The sequence below is a fragment of the Lactuca virosa genome, chromosome 7 (genome assembly GCF_052849685.1).
Source record: "Lactuca virosa cultivar CGN04683 chromosome 7, Lactuca_virosa_CGN04683_v6, whole genome shotgun sequence".
Taxonomy (NCBI): domain Eukaryota; kingdom Viridiplantae; phylum Streptophyta; class Magnoliopsida; order Asterales; family Asteraceae; genus Lactuca; species Lactuca virosa.
The window spans coordinates 53,409,152-53,426,998 of NC_136432.1; the positions used below are offsets into that span (position 1 = coordinate 53,409,152).

The 17,847-nt window shown below is 33.4% G+C and overlaps 1 pseudogene across 1 annotated transcript; it reads left to right on the top strand.

Moving 5' to 3' along the window:
* Positions 1–917: 917 nt before the first annotated feature.
* Positions 918–4,575, top strand: LOC145125808 (asparagine synthetase [glutamine-hydrolyzing] 2-like; annotated as a pseudogene). Its single transcript, XR_013716157.1, has 13 exons — positions 918–988; positions 1,143–1,286; positions 1,468–1,563; positions 1,665–1,806; positions 1,892–1,987; positions 2,179–2,273; positions 2,335–2,504; positions 2,789–2,869; positions 3,464–3,538; positions 3,627–3,894; positions 3,978–4,100; positions 4,194–4,281; positions 4,365–4,575. The product of XR_013716157.1 is annotated as an asparagine synthetase [glutamine-hydrolyzing] 2-like (transcript).
* The last annotated feature ends 13,272 nt before the right edge of the window (positions 4,576–17,847 follow it).

Sequence of the window (17,847 nt, forward strand, 5' to 3'; positions counted from 1 at the left end):
CCATATGAAAAGGAACGACTAGATGCGGAGCTGAAATTGGTCGTAGAATACTATCTGCGATGCAAGAGAGAGCTCTGGAGGGTGCAATATGCACTCTGGAGGGTTACCACCAAGTCAACCCATATTCACTCTTACACCTTTTTAATTTACATTTCAGGTCTCTCTCTCTCTCTCTCTCTCTCTCTCTCTCTCCCATCTTCAAACCACCAGAGAACTGATTGTTGCGATCTGTGTTTCTTGTTGAACTTTGAGGTTTTTCTTCAATCGATTCACGCACTGATTTTTGTAGTACTTAGCTTCTTGAACGAAATATGTCGATGTCGGATTCCGATACGTCGTCTCAAGGAGGCAACGAATATAAAAACTTCAGACAAATTACTCGTGATCGTGAGTTTCTTTCCCTATATGTACGATATATGCGCTTTTAATTGTTCACTTGTGTTTTCCAAGTTTAGTTGTGGTTGTGATCAAGTTGAATAAGTCGTGCAAAAGCCGCAGTGTATGCTTTTTGTTTGAATTGATCATATATTGAACTTGCGAAGTTGTGGTTTGAGTTTTCTTTCAATTCTTGATTGGTAAAAAAATCTGTAGGGATGTAGGCTCACATAGAGGAAAACGTTCATGCTTATAATTCCTCCACAATGTTTCCTGTCGAGACTTGAAAACTAAGGAAATCGTTAGTAAATTTGATGTGTTTTAAAAATAATTGAATTCACTATATCACTAGACTTATAGAGACCGAGTTCAGATGGTTATACTGGGAATTGGGAAAAGTAATGTTTGTTGTATGGGTTTCTACAGAACACCATTATATGAAATTATGGGTCATCGTATATTTCCCTCTTTCCTTCTCTTTCATTTAATCAGTCAGAAACAATCGGTTAGGATAATTATGAGAAGGAATGCAACAGGAGGATATAAGTGTAGTTGAGTTTTTGGAAGCACAATGAATAAGTTACAGAAGAGGACCATAATGCTGTATGGAAAGGTAAAGTCCAGTTTCCTCAGCTTTTGGATAATTAACAAAATAGAAAAGTTGGCTTAATTAGGGTGAAGGAAACTTATTTTAATGATCTTAACATATGAAACAATTGGTTCTGTATTTCTTTTGATCTTGTTTTATAATTTGTCTAATCTAACAGCAAGTTTTAGTGAAGTTGAATCAAAAAAGGATTGAAAGTTGAATCGAATAAGACTGTTATCTTGCTCATCAACGGTTAGCAATTGTTGATCATGCTTCTGGAGATCAACCGCTTTATAATGAAGACAAGACAGTTATTGTCACGGTAACTGGAATATTTTCTCATCAGCACATTTTCAAAATTACATACCAACAAATAGTCTAAACCAGACCAAAAGTCAAAATACTACCAACAAAAGTCAATGCATATTTTGTCATCCAATGAATCTCTTTTCTAATTCTTGTATAATGAAGCTAGCCAAACGTTGACTTTTTTTGGTTTTTAGGTTAATGGGGAGATATACAACCATAAAGCTTTAAGGGAGCAACCGAAGTCTCACAAGTTCAATACTGGAAGTGACTGTGAAGTGATTACCCATCTTGTAAGTGAAGAGTAGAGTATACAACATGTCAAGAAAAAAATGATATAAAATCAAATAGCATTTGAAATATTTGTCCTTAATATTTTGGGTTCTGTGACTAGTATGAGGAATATGGAGAAGACTTTGTGCACATGTTGGATGGAATGTTCTCTTTTGTGCTTCTAGACACTCGTGATAAAAGTTACATAGCAGCTAGGGATGCTATTGGGATCACCCCACTCTACATGGGCTGGGGCCTTGATGGTATGTATAAATCTTAATACTTAATATTTTTGTTTTTTCATTAATTATTTTTTAGTGTCTTATAAACTTTTAACTTCATCTGCAGGTTCTGTGTGGTTTGCTTCAGAAATGAAAGCTTTGAGTGATGACTGTGAACAGTTTATGTCATTCCTTCCTGGCCATATATATTCTAGCAAAGTCGGTATGCATTATTCATCCTTCAATCAAGCATCTATAATTTTACATTTTTATATCCATAAAATTCCTAAGTTTACAAGGTTTAACCTTTTATTATTTAATATATATATATATATATATATATATATATATATATATATATATATATATATATATATATATATATATATATATATATATATATATATGTAACAGGTTGGCTGAGAAGGTGGTATAACCCCACATGGTATTCAGAACGCATTCCTTCAACTCCATATGATTCCCTACTCCTACGCCATGCCTTTGAAAAGGTTTGTTACTTCTACAATTACTTTTTTTTTTAGTAAAATTTTTAATATGAGCTATTTACAGGCCGTAGTTAAGAGGCTAATGACGGATGTGCCCTTTGGTGTACTTCTTTCTGGAGTCCTTGATTCATCTCTTGTTGCTGCTGTTGCTTCACGCCACCTGGCTAACTCAGAAGCTTCCTGGCAGTGGGGATCACAGCTGCATACTTTTTGGCTTTTTGCATTGGATTGAAGGTCAGTTAACATTCTATTATCATATAGTATTTTTATTTTTTTTTCTAATTTTGTTGTTTAATATAAAGAAACCTAGTTTTTACATTTTATACTTTTATATAATCTACTGTCTTCGTTTATCTGTCATGGTGGATGACAAGTTCTTGCCTTTTTATGGTTAATGATCAACTGATACTAAAATTAAAAGACTCATTTTGTCAGTAAAATTGAAGAGAAAAATAAATAAATGTGATATTTTGGAAATGTTTGTTACTAAATTTGTGATTTAATTTTTATTTTTTCAGGGTTCTCCTGATTTGAGTGCTGCCAAAGAGGTAGCTGATTATCTTGGCACTCGCCACCATGAGTTTTACTTTACTGTCCAGGTAATTCTTTTCCAGGATCTGTTTTATACTTGAATAATCCACCTCACCTAGTTATAGTAAAAAATATTACTCAAAAACAAAGTATAATCTTCTGATAATAACAAAACTAGAAGTTCATGGTAGATTTTCCAAGATGCAGCACCTTAACAAGAAACATATGATGTAATGGAAAAATTTCCAAGATGCAGCACCTTAACAAGAAACATATGATGTAATGGAAAAAACTGAAAGTAGGATGCTTTAATAATAAATAAAGGAAATAGCAACATACTTTTTTGATTTGTTTATCATAGCATCCTGTTTTCAGTTTACCCTATTACAAGCACAACATTATACCTAAAAATCTACCCAGTGGTGGGGTTTAAAGTATGAGTTTTTGCTTTTTTGTAACGACCTTCTGAATTGAGCACCACACATGCATATCATCACATGTCCCTTTTGCTTATATATTGCTAATCTTTTCCATTCTTTAATGTTGGATTCGTTGAAGACCTTCTTCCTCTGTTCATGGAATTTGTAAATCAAACAAAACCATATTTTTTTCCGAGAAGTTTCTTATGCAACTAACAAATTCTTTCTTGAATATTGATCCAGGAACATGAGAGAGAACACTTCTCACAGTTTATAACAGAGGGTTTCACTTCTTATTGCAAGAGAATCCAGAAGAAGGTTTGGCTTGGCTTGGCTTCATGATTCATATCCATGTGTTGTTGTATCATGCAGAAAAAGGTCAATTCGTGTGAATTTTGCTCTACAGGTTTTGCAGAACTAGCGGCTGATCTGGTGGAGGCATCAGTTGCTCACTGCCACTTAATTGTTGCGTCCAAGTAAGTTTTTTCAGATATTTTCAGAAAATTGACTTTATTGTGTACAATCTAATAGTTATGGCATTGGGGGGAGGATACAATCTCATCTCAATAGCAAATTCAGTACTTTCTTGTGTACAAGTTCTATTAGAAGACAAACATATTTTTGAACCCTTTGAGATTTATCCATTTGAATCCACTTAGAGAGTAATCAAAGAGGTAAGTAAACATCTTAATCTGAAATTTTGTTTAATCTTTTTCTGAATTTGGGAAATTTTCATTTTTTTATTATATGTGTTCAGGTTCGTGAGGAATTGAGTGCATATTGGCGTGTACTTGAAACTATCTTGTTCTTGAGGTTCTTCATATTTCAATGCGAGATAGTCTACAAGCTCCAGCTCATTGGAAATAATACATCATTATTGGTACTTACTATTTTTATTTATTTCACTTTTTTTTCTACGTTAAAATATACTGATAAAAAATACATTACATGACATGATATGTTGGTTGAGTAGCTTTACGGGTTCTCATGGGTGGTGTTAGATGGAATTGTGATGATATACGCTCTAGTTCATAGGATCAAGGATTGTCTATTAGCCTGAGGTATTATCTGCAATGAACATTCCATGTTTGATTCTTCTAATAATTATATTAGCATATTAATTTTTTGACTTTTATTTGATCAGGTCATAAGAATTATCGGAGCAGGGGTTCATTAGTCTTAAAGAATTATGAAAGGCAAGATGCAACTCTACTTAGTTGGAATTTGATGTTTATCATCTTTGTGTAAATCTTTTTAGTTTGTATAGCATTACATTGTAGAAGGTGTCCCTTAATAGCAATGTAGTATTAGGTTATATAGTTAGGGAAAACCTCTTAATAACAATGTACAATTAGACCCCCTTGATATCAATGTATTACAATTTTTTGACATGATGTTATTGGATGAAGTTGATTGTTTTGGTATATATTTGTTTACATATTTTTGTATTATGCGTAAACGAATATCGTAAAGACGCGTCGTAAATGGTTACTAAAGTTTATGACATGCAAATGCGTGTCATCTTCATTTATGATAGGGGCTTCCTTGATACACATTGCGTGTCATAAACACGCACATCGTAAGGTTACGATACACAAATGCGTGTCGTCTTCCTTTATGACAGGGCCTTCCTTGATACGCATTGCGTGTCATAACTGCGCGTCATAAATGCGTGTCATAAATGCGCGTCGTAAATAGACGACGCGCAAAAGCGTGTCGTCTCTCGTTATGACAAGGCCTTCCTTGACACGCATTTGCGCATCGTCTGAGCGTTTTACGATACGTATTGCGCGTCGTAAAAGGCCGTTTTTCTAGTAGTGCATGTACGTTCATAGTCAGACAAGTCTTGCTAACAAATTAAAATTTCCAAACCACCACCATCCCCGAACGCCTTTCACTCCTTTCGGCCACAAGATAATCTCCCTGCCTTTCTTCAAAGTTGTTGAGAGTTGTGACGAATCCTATTGATTACAAATAGCCAATCGAAGTTGAGAAACATGAAAAACATTATGGATGCAGGCTGAATCTGGTAACTTTAAATTGTACACAACATTCGTTCAAGAACTTTAAATGGACCAAAATGATGGGTTATGAGCATAACATCATTCCTATGGTGTTCATGCAACCCTAATTGCTTTGATCTAGGTTTTTCTAAGTAAACAGACAACATTGAATACCAAAGCAATAAACCCTAATTGACTAGCATACAAATCTGAAATTGACATATGATTAAGGTTAGAATCATTACCTTGATTGTTATGTAGCAATAACAGTCACAAACCTCCTTGAACTTGACTTATGAAAGATTAGTGCCTCAAATGTTGCACCTCTAATGGAGTCACAAACACAACTAGCAACAAGACGACTTAGGAGAGGGAGGAGGAGGCACCAAAAACGTCTAGGGTTTCTCTTAGAAGGTTAGTCACGTTTTTGGGAGCCTTAGGCGTCTTTATATATTTGTGTGTGCTGCTAGGGTTTCAGGTGAAACCCTAATTCTCTGCTTAGGCCTTAAGTAACCCATGGAGTCCCTCTAGAAAGCCCTTGGACGAAAATCATATGGGCTTCCCATAGATTTCGTCCAATGCCCTTTCCATTGGAATCCATAGCCCAATTTGCAACTATCATATAATTGCAATATCAGTCCCCTTTATTTAATTAATCTCTTTTAGCCACAAAATTAATTCTTAATTAATTCTTGACTAATATTAATTAAACAATATGATTTCTCTTTTAATATATTATTCATATAATATATTAATAAATCATAATTAATCCTCTATCTCCTTAGTTCATCCTATCAGTTACTATGGTGAAGGCAACACAAAAGGACCATGCTCATAATCGGGTCAAGTACATACCAAAATAGTTATGGGCTTAGACACCTAATCCAACAGTCTCCCACTTGGATAAGTCTAAAAACTTTTTCGCATATGACTTCAGAACCTGATCAGCAATCGTAGCTTTCAAAAGCCGCTGTCAACTATGATCTTATCAGTAACGTGTCCTTTAGATAAGAGATCATATAATCCTCCATTCTAGATATCGTATGAACTGAGAGATGGATTTTAATCATACTCTCTGTTCATGTGTTGTTTCCTGATTTCCGATTTATGACGACTGACAACAGACTACAATTGAACACATCAACTTAGTCCAGGCTTGGCCAAGCACTTAGGGTGCCATCACTAAATCATCGAGGGGCCCACAAATATCGCTTTTATCCCACCTTGGGTAAAAGGAACGGATAAACTTTGACTCAAATGCTCTTGTACTTACTCATCAAATCACACACAACAATATGTTTTATAACACCAAGTTACTGGTGCGTTTACATATTATCAATGTTTAACCGACTTGCAAATTACAACTCACATGTCTCTGTTTCAAGAATATAAGATATTATCATCTCACTAATCACTCATGATAAAATCCATGAAGTGATTCAAGTGAGCGTGGGTTTAATCCAATGCTCAAATCTTAATTCATAAGCACTCGTGAATGTTGTAGCAAAATTTTGCTATGTCTAATACACTTTAGACAGTCTACAAACCAATTCACGACAGTCTAGCTTCAATACCTACTTCCAAAGTATTTATCGACTATGGATGGTTTGAATAATCATATTATTCGGGAATTCAAAACATGCAAATTGAAACACAAGAATAATCGAATCCAATTTGGCCTCAAACTTGTGAGTATAAATAAAACACCTTTTATTTAGTCACCGTATTGATTACACATTATTCACTGTATAATGTTTCGGATAATCAACTTATTACTTGAATTATAACAACTGTTCTCCCATGCTCCAAACATGCACACTATGTTTACCTATGGCCCATACTTTGTGAAATAGATCAATTGAACACATTTCCAACGATACTCATTTCATAACTCCTAATCCTTATCATAAGTGTAAGAATACATAATTCTTGCCACTACTAGAATATGTTAGATTCTAACATTTTATGCAACGATCCTTTCATAATGCCACAACATAAAGTCACCAAGACTCGGCCAATGGAATTACAAAGTGCTCTATTATGAAGTCTCACATTCAAAGTACATTCCTTTGAACATCCTTCTTGCATAAAAGTTTCTAATCAATACATATATTCTTAACGTCCAACTCCCAATATGGAAACATTTCCATATTTGCCATATGAAAACTCATTCTTAATAGATTCTTATCTATTGATAATAATGTCAATATGCTCCATTCAATACTTTACTTCCAACTGCGCATAAGTGACCAATCCTTAGCGAACCTCAGATTGTCCTTGACAGTTGTTTAATCAATTTAGTCAAATCCGGGTCTGATCCTTTTCCCTATTAATTCCCTAAGCATTTGGAAAATCAGAACCATCGGATATTATAACATATGCAATCGATCCTATACCTAAAGCGTATGGGATGCGATGCATAATGTCTTACATAAAGATGTGATACTTTACCAGTCTCCTGCTATAATATTTCTATTTGCCATATTATCATAATTTTGATTATGAAGAGGAATGCCATAATCATAACCAAATTTTGAGAACGCAATTATCCTTTCCATATATATAATTTCCTTAGGTTGAATCATTCCAACATAACATTCATATATATCTGACTAAATTTGATTAAAATCTCAAAATCTAAGCTTTTAGATTTGAAATGAAGTATAATATTCTCTCCCTTAATTATAACAAAACAACTTTTCTACCCCTACAACTTTGCAAAGTGAAACTTTTGTTTTCTATAATTAATATTGCTAACTCGTAACATAATAATCATGCTCCCACTACCATGATAATTATATCCTTACCAGCATAACACTTATGCTCCCACTAGCTTTGACAATTATTCAGAAAACAACTGGACTTCTAGAAATCAATACTTATTTATTCCCAAAGTTCATATTTCTAATACGAGATGCTTCGATAAAACTTTATCAAGCTTCTCAAACTCATACACCTTTCCTTAGAAAGCTCATATGTGTGTCTAAACCATTTTAGAACTTATAGGAATGAGTCTTAAATGTTCAAACTGATTGCCAAATCTCACAATTCGAACTATGAAGAGGGATGCCGTAATCATAATCGAATTTGAGAATGCAATTTAAACAATCGCTTTCTCCTTAAAATCTCTCTTAGTGAAAGCGTTTCCTCACAATGATTTTCATGAAACGGAGAGAAACCTTATGACACTCAGATTTTATAGTGTATGCGTTCCTATCCATGTGAATTTGCCATAACCATAACCATAAGACAATGTTTGTGACAAATCCAACTCATATGGATTGAACTTGTTTAATCTTAATTTCTTGCCTCATGGCAGCACAAATGCCCACCATTGATTCCAACTTGTTAAGCAGCTCACCTATATACATCAATGTACTTTCCATTGAACAAGGTGCTTTGCTTTTATGTAGTCAAATGAGAACTCATAGAACTCATATACATAGTTAACTTAACTGGAATGGCACAGAAACAAAATTTTGTGTCAACATGATAGGTTACAAACCTCAAGTCGTGTGCTAGTGTCTAATAGCTTTACTCTTGATTAGTTCTTGAACCTTTTCAAGATCATTTAGACTCCCACTGACTTCTTGACATATAAGATTCTCTTGTCAAGAAACATTTCTTGACAAACAAATATTCAAGAGTTAGTGAGGATTCTTATCAAGACAAACACTACACACATTGGTCTTAGTTGGTCTTTGTCTTATCCAAGACATCACAACTTACCAATTTCAAATGTGCAAGAGTAAGAAAAACAATTTTCTACTCCATATCTGATGAGTGTGTTAAATCTTCTTAAGATGTGTCACTCAAGTCACAATCTTGGAGTATGACTCTAAGACTTGATTTTGGAACGAAGTATGATTCACCTTTTGATTTAACCACTTCAACAATTCCTGATTCCTCTTCTTAGCCATACTAGTGCACTAAGATTTACTTAGAGGATCATTGTGATATGGTTTCATAATCAATGAGACGATCATAAAACATGATACTAAAGTACTCTCCCATCTTTTCAGATTAGAGAAACTTTTATCTTTTTTCCTAATTGATGTTGGGTTTTGAGCATTCTAACACTCCTAAGGTGTTCATGCAACCCTAGAAACCTTGGATCTATGTTTGACTAAAATACATGCAAAATAATTTTTCCAAGGTTCATAATCTATCTAGCATGGCATGGGGTACTTTTAAACATAAAAGATACTAGAAGAATTACATACCTTTAGTAGTGAGTTCATTCCTTAGGAGTTTGCGAGCCTAGCACCAATAATGTGAATGCCTCAAATGGAAATCACAAAACACCACAAACTTGGAAAACTTAATGAGAGAGTATGTTTGCTCTAGAAATCGGTCACTCTTATGCATACACACATAATGTCATTTCAAGCATCACAAGCCTCTTTATATAGTGTAGATGATTAGGGTTATGAACCATGTAAACCCTAATAACCCATGTCTTTTCCTTTTCCAAGGATCCATGGGTTAAAAGCTCCATGGATCATCCATGGACTCCCATGCAAGCTTAGCCCATTTCCTAATGAGTATTAGCCCACACTATATAAATATAATAGCCCATATTTAATTAGTCACCTTTTGATCACTAAATTAATTCATAATTAATTTAAGATCAATACTAATTAAATAATATGATTTCATATTAATATATTATAACTTATAATATATTAATAAGTCATAAACATACTATTCTCATAATATTGTCCATACAAATAGTTTGGGTGAAGTGCAACCCAAATGGACCATGCCGGGTCGGGTCAAGTATATACCAAATAAGTTATGGACTTAGACACCTTATTCAACAATTGATTCTTCTTATTCGTTCTGCCAAACATTGAAACTTTTCCAATGTTTCAGAATTACACTTAATCTTATGAGCATAACCATATTTACTAAACCTTTAGTAGAAACATGACAAATAACTTTCATTGTTATTTATGGTGGACCCGACCAGCACACAACATGGTGTACTAGACCCTTTAGTCATTCACTTGACTCACATACTTATGCGAACAAGGAATTAATCTTAATTTTCTAAGTACTAAGATTTCCATACATCACATGACTCAAATCATATTATTCCAAGATTATGTCCAATTGAAACTTGGGCGATGAGAATCTTTCCTTACTTAGAAAATTACGACACTACCATAAATAACACAACTAAGAATCATATCCACTTAATATTGCTTATAATAGAAACACACAAGCATCAATTTTCACAAATGACATTGCAAGGAGATATAAATAAGACAAAAATCAAAATTTATTTTATTTATAAAAGGTGCGGAAAACTTGTCCTTACAATGCAAATTCGAATGAAAACTATGCTATTACATATTCCTAAGCAATCTATCATAACTCTAAGCAGCAGCTCAAAAATCCGATCATCGAATCATGCGATCGAAATCCATTTTTTTCCGCGATCAGACTCAGCTCACTTCTTCCTATAGGCTTCCTTTCTTTTCTTCGATCCTACAAAACATCAAAATGTAATCTTATCACATCATGTATTAAGAATCTAAAATTGAAATCTTAATAGAGTTAGATAGTGGATTTTACCTGAAGCAGAGTCATACATCTTGACTCTCCCATCTCTTAGATCTCTCAGGTAGTCAGGGAAACTTCGTAACCAATGCCCCCTCTTTTGGTAGTAGAAACATATGGATTCTTCTGGAATGGTACACGAGACTATCTCAGATTCAGCCTTTCTCTTGCGTAGAGAAAACTTTTCTGGACTTCTAATGTTGCCATTGCCCATAGAATATTAGGATATTGATTTACCCGACAATTTTGCTTGACCAATCCGCCAAATCATTTCTGATTCAGCAACAATAAGCAAATAAGTCAAATAAATGAGGGTCACGTCATGGTCCATCATATAGTACTCTCTAATGAACTCACTATATGATTCGGGAAGTGACTGAAGAACCAAGTCAACAGCCAACTTCCTTGAGATATCGACACCCAACATTCCCAATCTATCAATATGTAACTTCATATCCAAGACATGAGCACATATAGACTTTCCATCTTCGTGTCTTTTTGCCAACATGGCCTGAGTGACTTTGAACTTTTCAAGTCTTCGAACACGTGGGTCAGGGAGAATTATTGGAGGAGGTGGAGGAAGTGAAGCATGATCTCCATTTCCACAATCCAATCGTGGAACACCATCTTTAAGTGGAAATTGTTTTCCAACGGATTCAGGAAGACCATAGTTGTTAGACTTTGACATCTACAAAACGGCAGAAATTTAAGTTAGTTGATAAAATCCTCAATATAGCACCCAAATGAAATATTGAGGCTAGGATCCAACACAATATTCTACAATTTGGAAGAGGGATGCCGTAATCCAAATCGTAGAACATTTGAAGGTAGGTAAATGACAATTTACCAATTTCTACCATGAAAAACGAAAATTGAAAATTAGGTTTTAAATGAATTGAAACTCCTAGATCTTTTGATATTCATTGAACTTTTCAATGACATGTTTAAATCTCGATTATGCCCTTCAAGTTTGTGACTGGGATGCCGAGGATCACAAACAAGGTGTGGATAACCATGCAAATATACTTGGTACCCTCAATGTTACAGTCACCTAATCAATGTGTCAGTTAGCCACACACGCTCCATTGATCTATGACAAACATTGAGTCACCCTTTGCCCCCTTCGCTAGACTGAAATTTGTATGCCGGTTAACCACACACGCTCCACTAACGTCTTGGCAAGGGTACAAAGTGTAATTTCATGGAATATCATCAATTCCACATTTTCCTAAAGTAACTAAGATTTGGGAATTTATAAAAGGTTTAGTTACTAGCATTACATTATACTTATAATGGAAGGTTGTGTCCTATCCTACCCGTTCGACTAACGACCCTCCACTAGTCAAGGGTGCGGTGGGTAAGAATGGATACCCAATGACGGTCATTTTACAGGCCACTTCCTTAAACACCCCTTATAGACCAGCTTCGTGAATGAGGCCTACTAACGGTAAAACTAACATTTACTTATACATATATAATATTAAACTTTTTAATTCTATATAGTTAAGGGTGTATTTTACACTTTTAAAATACTAAGTGGTTTAAACTTATTAATAAATTAGATTTTTAATTTGATTAATCTTAAACCATATAATTATGATTTATTAATTATCTCTTTTAATTAAACTCTTAATTAAATTAATAAACCATAAAGGGTGTAAATTGAATTTTTCAAAACTTTAGGCTTTTAGAATTTAATATTTCAAAATTAATACCTTTTAGTTAAATTAAATTCCAAAACTTGAGGACAAGTTTTGAGACCTTTCAAAACATTAGGGTTTAACTATTTAAATTTCAAAAACTAAAACTTTTAAGTTCAAATTTAAACCATAAAACCTATAGGGTGCAATTTGAAACTTTTATAAATTACTAGGTTAAATATTTGACTAATAATAATCCTATATTATCCATATTTAACCAAATCCATCAATTTTGATGAGGATAACCATTCCAAACTTAAAAAATCGGATTTTGGCAAGAAAAACGAGTTTTGCCAATTATCCTCAACAAAATCTGGCAGAAAAATCGAAAATCCCGGTACCAGAGCCCTAGACTCGTCGAGTCCACTATGGAACTCGTCGAGTAGGACCTACTCGTCGAGTCCATATAGGGACTCGACGAGTTAGCCAGTCAGAATGCAAAATTTTCGATTTTCTTGATCTTTGGTGGTTCACTTTTGCATCTATTAACTAGAAAAACGACCTAGGCTCTGATACCACTGATGAGTTATGAGCATAACATCATTCCTATGGTGTTCATGCAACCCTAATTGCTTTGATCTAGGTTTTTCTAAGTAAACATACAACATTGAATACCAAAGCAATAAACCCTAATTGACTAGCATACAAATCTGAAATTGACATATGATTAAGGTTAGAATCATTACCTTGATTGTTATGTAGCAATAAAAATCACAAACATCCTTGAACTTAACTTATGAAAGCTTAGTGCCTCAAATGTTGCACCTCTAATGGAGTCACAAACACCACTAGCAACAAGACGACTTAGGAGAGGGAGGAAGAGGCACCAAAAACGTCTAGGGTTTCTCTTAGAAGGTTAGTCACGTTTTTGGGAACCTTAGGGGTCTTTATATACTTGTGTGGGTTGCTAGGGTTTCAGGTGAAACCCTAATTCTCTGCTTAGGCCTTAAGTAACCCATGGAGTCCCTCTAGAAAGCCCTTGGACGAAAATCATATGGGATTCCCATAGATTTCGTCCAATTCCCTTTCCATTGGAATTCATAGCCCAATTTGCAACTATCATATACTTGCAATATTAGTCCCCTTTATTTAATTAATCTCTTTTAGCCACAAAATTAATTCTTAATTAATTCTTGACTAATATTAATTAAACAATATGATTTCTCTTTTAATATATTATTCCTATAATATATTAATAAATCATAATTAATCCTCTATCTCCTTAGTTCATCCTATCAGTTGCTATGGTGAAGGTAACCCAAAAAGACCATGCTCATAATCGGGTCAAGTACATACCAAAATAGTTATGGGCTTAGACAGCTAATCTAACACAAAATACCGTGGAGCTAATTTCTCATTTCTCCTACGAGCCCTCGAATGCTAAAGGTACGGTTGTAGCTTAAGGTATACCAAATCAACAACCACGAAATTAACCGGACGACGATGCATATCAGCTTTTGACTTCATCAGTTGTTGAGCCCGAAACAACTTCTGGCACAACCACTCCAAAATATGAGCCCTTCCCTCTAAATATTTTCCAACATCGCTGTCCGGGGACCAAGAACTACCATAATAGAGTAGACGTGGAGGATCTTAACCGTAAAGTACCGGAAACGGCGTTGTATTGGTAGACGTGTGAAAGGACGTGTTATACCAATACTCAACCCCTGATAACCACCTAACCCAATGTGAAGGTGAATCAAATACAAAACACCGTAGATATGTTTCCAACGGTTGACTATCTCCGTTTGACCGTGCTTGGGTGATATGCCATATTACGCCTTAAGGTAGTGCCCTACAAATGAAACAGTTCCTGCCAAATTAGACTTAAAAAAACCTTCCCGATTCGAGATGATAGACTCAGGTATACCATGAAGACGAACTACCTCCCAGAAAAATACCTTAGCAACTGAAATCACGGTATACAACGTTTCAACAGTACAAAGTGTCCATACTTACTAAGACGTCCAACAACAACAAATACGACAATATACCCTTGCCACTTGGGTAACCCGTCAACGAATTACATAGACAACAACAAATCTAACCAAACTTTAGTTGGTACTTCTGACGATTGCAACAATCCACCCGGTGCCATAGTTGAATATATTTGGCATTGACACACGTCATATTCCTAAATCATTTTTGCCACATCTTTAATCATGATATGCTCGGACCATATGCGATGTTATTTTTTTTTATATTGATTATGTTAATAATTTTTGCATAGAAATGTGATTTATGTATGATAAAAAAAGGGTTTTTGTCATAAAAGCCCTCAATTTTACATAAAGTAGTCGGTTATGTCCCAAGTCAGTTTTTTTGTGCATAAATGCCTCAAATACCGGTATATTTGTTCATTTTTGACCCCCAGCCGGATTTCACCTTCAATGGCCGGTCACCCCCCAAGCTGATTGAAGGAAGCGCTGAGTAGGATGTGACGTGGCAGACACATCAACGTAGCTGACTTTAAAGGGAAAAACAAATGGGCGAAAATAGAAGGAACCAGGTTTCGAACCGGGGTCTCCTTCCCACAAACCAAGCTCAGTACCACTGGACTACGGGAATTCGTTTGAAAAACTTCCTGAAATCATTTTACTTATTATGTAAAATACCAGTTTTTCTTGTTATTATTATCATTATTATTATTATTATTATTATTATTATTATTATTATTATACTAATAAAAATGTTATATACGTAATTATTATTATTATTATTATTATTATTATTATAATTATTATTATTATAAAAATGTTATATTAATATTATTATTATTATTATTATTATTATTATTATTTATACATACGTTTTTATATGTATAAAAAACGTAATAATAAACATAATTATACGCATCTATCCATTTTAAAACAGTGTGTAAATATAAATTTGTATGCTTATTTTTACGTATTTATACACATTTATATATATAAATACATATATAAATATGCGTATATAAATGCGTTTTTATAATTATTATTATATATAAATACAAACTTTATATATTTTTAAATAAAAATGCATATCATAATATTAATTATTTTGTATAAAAACATACATAAAAATGTATAAAACATTATCTAGACATATAAAAATATTTTTTATACATATAAAAATGTATAAATACATTTTTCTACATATTTATTAAGTATTTTTATATATATCTTTGTATGAATAGAAATATGTTTTGTATAAAATAAACACATATACACGTGCTAAACATATTTTTATGCAGTTAATTATAGTTTTTTATACATATATTTTTATACGTATATATACACTTATTTTTAAAGATTTATATAAAATGTTATTTATACGTATAGAAACTTTTCTCATACATATAAAATCTATTGATATGTATAAAAACATATATAAACATATAAAATGTTATTTATACATATAAAAATATTTTTAATGCACATAAATACGTATATATACGTATAAAATGTATATATAAATTCATAAAATAATAATAATAATAATAATAATAATATTAATAATAATAATAATAATAATAATAATACATATTTCTAAAAATACAAATATGATTTAAAATATATAAATACGTTTTTTATACGTTTAAAAATGTATTTTTAAAATCATAAAAAAATATAATAATAATAATAATAATAATAATGCATATTATTAAATTGTTGCAGTGTGATACACATTAAATACTTTATGTTAGGCAATAATAATCAAAATTCATCTCAGCCTAGTGGTTAAGAGCACTGCATTGTTGTGGGAGGAGGCGTGGGTTCGAATCCCTGCAAGCCCCTTTTGTGCGTTAATTTTTTCTGAAATAAGCCCAGTCAACAAAGGGGTAACCGGCCTTAGAAGGTAAAAAACGGCTAGGGGGCAAAACTGAACATATTTTCCGGTAATTGAGGCATTAATGCACCAAAAATTTGACTTTGGGCATAACCGGTTTATTTGTGTAAAATTAGGGGCTTTTATAGCAAAAACCCATAAAAAAAGTCATTATCCTATCAGTATTATATCTTCATGTTGCATGCTAGGTAGCTAACTTCGTAGTTCACACCAATATAACACAAAACCAATGACATGATATAAGGCTATAGAGAGTGGTAGGTAGCATGTGCTAAAACATTGCGACATCACATTTTTATGGACATCTAAGCATGATATGAAGATATGGAGTGATGATGTGTTTAGAAGGTAAACGCTTTTTTCTTAAATCAAATAATTTTTTATTTAACTCTTTAAATAAAAAACAATAAAAGGATACAAGTTGCTAGAGCTGAAGTTACAAGTATTTAAAACTGAAATAGTCAAATCATCGAATGGGGACCACATGTGTTATTCTCATTCTTCTGTTTCATCTCGCCAAGGAACTGGCTAGCAAATCTTAGCGTAGTTGCTTAGCGCATGGATAATGAGTGGTAGCAAGGTATGGTACCAACATATGAGTATGTACGATGGTTTTTAGAAATGGAGGTATCTTGGTGAGAATGTATGGTAACATTAGACAAGTTGGGGGGGGGGGGGGGGCTGCATGACATTCCGTGATTGGTTGGAAATTAGGGCATCCTCTTAATTAATTATGGATGGTCCTGACCTATTAGAATTAGGGTTTCCCATGTTTTCCTGTAAATATGTTCATATCCTCATCATTGTTAGTTGCTAGATTTCTGTGAGAGATCAAAGTGAGATAGAATTTTTGAGTGTTTGTAATTGTTTCAGAAAGTTAATAAAATAATCTCTCTCTCTCTCTCTCTCTCTCTCTCTCTCTCTCTCTCTCTCTCTCGGACGCAGGTCACATTGACTGAACCATGTTAAATATTGTGTTCTTTTGATTTAAGATTTTTAGAAGTTTTATTCCGCGAGTTTCACCGAAGTTTGTTTGACTTTTGTTGGATTTTTTGTCATCCCAACACACATCAAATTCCTAAATCATTTTGCCACATCTTTAATCATGATATGCTCGGACCATATGGGATGTTAGTTTTTTATTATTATTTTTTTTATATTGATTATGTTAATATTTTTTGCATAGAAATGTGATTTATGTATGATAAAAAAGAAGTCATTCTCCTATCATCATTATAACTTCATGTTGCATGCTACCTAGCTAACTTCATAGTTCACACCAATATAACTCAAAACCAACGATATTATATAAGAACAAATAGCCAACAAGTCTGATAAACCTATCATTTGTATAACTGCCTACGTAAAATGATAACATAAAACCAAATAACGTTACCAAGATGAGCCCCGCCTTTGTTATGAAACGTAGAGTCATCAGTCCTACTCAATTGCTCTCAAATCAGAAACAATTGCCGTGTAAAAAGGGTATCAAATTAAAGGAAAAAAAGCATATGTATGTTGACTTTCA